The sequence below is a fragment of the Zea mays genome, chromosome 1, assembly GCF_902167145.1.
Source record: "Zea mays cultivar B73 chromosome 1, Zm-B73-REFERENCE-NAM-5.0, whole genome shotgun sequence".
NCBI lineage: Eukaryota > Viridiplantae > Streptophyta > Magnoliopsida > Poales > Poaceae > Zea > Zea mays.
The window spans coordinates 184,775,092-184,778,976 of record NC_050096.1 but is presented as its reverse complement, the minus strand read 5'-3'; the positions used below and the strand labels follow the sequence as shown (position 1 = coordinate 184,778,976).

At 44.1% G+C, this 3,885-nt stretch overlaps 1 long non-coding RNA gene across 1 annotated transcript; it reads right to left on the bottom strand.

Annotated features, from left to right (window-relative positions):
• Positions 1 to 2,691: 2,691 nt before the first annotated feature.
• Positions 2,692 to 3,420, bottom strand: LOC103641038 (uncharacterized). The gene is made up of 2 exons (XR_560029.2): positions 2,976 to 3,420; positions 2,692 to 2,906 (listed from the first exon to the last, which is right to left on the bottom strand). It is a non-coding gene; the product is annotated as an uncharacterized lncRNA (long non-coding RNA).
• Positions 3,421 to 3,885: the final 465 nt, after the last annotated feature.

Here is a 3,885-nt window from a genome sequence, read left to right as displayed (position 1 = left end):
GACAGTGCACCGGACAGTGAACAGTAGCTGTCCGGTGCACACCGAACAGTCTGGTGTGACCGCTAAAATTCATTTCTCAAACTCGTTGCTCTCGGGTTTTCTCGGGGGCAGAGGCGCTGCCCCCAGGGCTGGCTGGCCCCACTGTCAGAGGGTGCACCGGACAGTCTTGTGCACACCGGACAGTCCGGTGCCCCTAAGACAACAACCCTAATTCCTTTTTCCTTTGGTTTTTCTAAATTGTTTTCGTTCTAACTTGTGAGTGTGTTATAGAGTGACATCTAGCACTAGATGTGAGTGTGAATATGCACCAACACTACACTAGAAAACTCTTGGTCAAACTACTCATCCACAACCCCTCTTTATAATACAATAAAATAAAAATAGAAGACCTAATTCTATACCAAGTGCCCGCAACTCCTTCGACACTTGGAATATGAAGATCTTCATCTTTTGATTCGTCTTTTCAGCCGCCGCTTCAAGTTCTCATCTCAGGAATTGTTTTCACCGTTGCAACACAACTTCCTATAATACGACCTAACTTACCATTTGCTCTGCAAAACACACGTTAGTCACATATAATCTTATGTTGTCATTAATCACTAAAACCAACCAGGGGCCTGGATGCTTTCATACACGGGTTGCAGATGAGCTATGGCGGTGGAGAGTGAGTCCTCCTGTCAATCTAGTGGTGGTGTGATTTCTGTGGGAGGGCTAATGAACTATGAAGTTATGACGAGCTGAGATGTGATGTGAGCCAATATGAGATCGTAGGGGCACCCCCTCAGCCTTGTAAAGACGACCAGAAGATTGTCCTTTTACAAGTCGTGATGACTATAACTCTACCTGAATCCTCCTTGTAGTGTGGCATGCATTCCTGCTTATCCAGAGTTCAATTGCCCTTCATCCGAGTCATCTCCGGGTATCTAGCACTTCTGGTATGCACAACCTCCCTACTCGAGGTATCAGCACATGACTCGGTCATCTGGTCTTTGCCTCCCTGGGTCGAGTGCTCAACCTCCCTACCCGAGGCATTAGCGCAAGACTCGGTCGTCTGGTCTTTGCCTCATCGGTAGAGCTCATCCAGCTTGGTTGCGGCTCAAGGGCATGTCTTGCTAGGCAAGTCATCGGGAGGCCCATCAAGCGGCCTATGGAGCATTTCTGCGCTCCCACCCGAGGTCAGTATCGGGCGAGTCGTGACTGCTTCTCCCGCCCAGAGCTAGCTTCTGGCGAGTCGTGACTACTCCTGCCCGAGAAAGACAGAAGACATGAAAATGGTTGTTCGTCCATGAAAATGTGTGTTATAGCTCAAGGGAGGCCAAAAACAACCTTACCAGCCTCTGAGGACTAAGAAGTGGGCGGTGGACCAAATACCCAAAATTGGCAATTTGTTCATAGAAACGTGTGTTGTAGCTAATGGGAGGCAAAAACTGCTTCACCGAGCTCCAGGGTACAAAATGTGGGTGGCAGAACGGAGACAAAAATGATTGTTCGACTATGAAAACATGTGTTATAGCTCACCGGAGTACAAAAATAGTCTTACCATTCTCAGGGACCAAAACATGGGTGGCAGACGGGAGCACGAAATCATGGTTCGATGATAAAAAACATGTGCTATAGCTCATGGATGACCAAAAATGCCTTACCGACCTACAGGGACTCAAACTTATATAGGTTGTAGATCGAAGACATGAAAATGACATAAAAACATGTGCTATAGCTCATTGGTGGCCAACAAAAGCCTTACCATCCTTTAGAGACCAAAAACATAGGCGCTGGACTAGAGACATGAAAATGGTTGTTCGACCATAAAATGTGTGCTATACAGCTCACATCAAGCCAAAACAGCCTTACCGGCCAATAGAGTCAAAAACATAGGTAGTGAACCGAAGACATAAAAATGGTTGTTTGACCATGGAAACGTGTGACATATATAGCTTATGGGAGGCCAAAAACTGCTTTACCGTGCTTCAGAGAACAAAATGTGTGTGGTGGAATAGGGACATAAAAATGGTTGCTCGACCATGAAAATATGTGCTATAGCTCACCAGAGGCCAAAAACAACCTTACCAATCTCAGGGAACAAAACATGGGTGGCGAACAGAAGACTTGACATCATTATTCAATGATGAAAACATGTGATGTCACGAGATGCAAAAATGCCTTGCTGGCCTAAGGGACCAAAACGTAGGAGGCAAACCGGAGACATAAAGAACATTGTTCGGTCATGAAAATGTGTGCTATAGGTCACAGGAGGACAAAAATAGCCTCACCGGCCTTAGGGTATGAAAACGTGGGTGGCAGACAAACATATGAAAATGACTATTCAACCATAAAACCTTGAGCTATAGCTCACGGGTGGCCAAAAATGACATACCGTCCCTAGGGGAGCAAAACATAGGTCACAGAGTGGACACATGAAAATGGTTGTTCAGCCATGAAAACGTGGACTAAAGCTCATGGGTGGCCAAAAATACTTATCGGCCTGTAGGGACCAAAACATAGATGCCAGGCGGGAGACATGATTGTTAGCCACTCGCTTTTGATTTCTGAAGGATATAAAAAATAAGGCAACACAAGTTGTTAAATCAGAAGCTTCTCTCTTCAATTAACTCTTCTTTGAAGGTTAATTAAAGAGAGATGATAGGTAGTGTAGAAACACATTAATAAAAGAAGCATGTAACTTCTGATAGGTAGAACGAATTACTCATCTGAATGTGTAAGCACATTATTTCGTTCTTTACAATATATCAAATGATTACAAGTATACCTTTGGTTGTACACTCAAACAAGTGAAAGCAAAGGAAGTATACAACTTTGTAGTCGGAGCAACTCGGATCGCTCTGATCAAAATGCATGCTTATGCATGGCACCGTTCTTCTATTTATAGCCACGATGTACAACTTCGTCTGAAATTACAAACATGTCATCAAACCTTATACATATGAACTACAAATATTATGAGGGTAGTATTGTACTTTTCCATCCATATATCTTGTTGATCAAGCCTTCCACAGTCTCTGCCTTCTTCTCTGCTTCGTAGGTCGCCACGTATCACCCGAAGCTTCCTCCTTCGGCTTCAGCTCTTCTTGACTTCATCCATTTATCAACTTTGGTTCGATGACGAAGATGAACGTTTTTACCTGAAACTTGCTTTTCTTGACAAAGTTGATATCTCGGAGCCCTTCGGCGACGAAGGCCCTCCCCCAACAATGTTCATGGTTGTTTGTCCATGAAAATGTGTGATATAGCTCACAGAAGGCCAAAAATAGCCTTATCGACCCCCAGGGACAAAAATGTGGGTGGTGGACCGGCAATATGAAAATTATTGTTTGGCCATAGAAACGTGTGAAGTAGCTCGCGAGAGGCAAAACACCGCTTTATCATGCTTCGAGGACCAAAATATGGGTGGCGGAACGGAGACATGAAAATGGTTGTTCAACCATGAAAACATGTGTTGTAGCTCACTAGAAGCCAAAAATAGACTTACCAGTCTCAGGGTCCAAAACATGGGTGGTGGACGGGAGACATGAATTCGTTGTTCGACAATAAAAACATGTGTTATAGGTCACGATAGACCAAAAATAGTCTTTTTGGCTTAAGGGACCAAAACATAGGAGGCGGACCGGAGACATAAAAAATGTTGCTTGGTCATGAAGACGTCTGTTGTAGGTCACGAGAGGCCAAAAATAGCCTCATCGAAATCTAAAATAACAAACTAATCCTATGATGGGCTATTGTTGGTGAGATGGTCTGCGGGTGAAGCCTAAAATAATAAACTAGTGTTTAGATAGTGTTTGAAATCAAGGAGATTAAAGTGACCCGAAGGAATTCAACCTCTAGTCGTGGAACCCTCATTAGACTGCTTTGGCTACTCATAGGAGAATT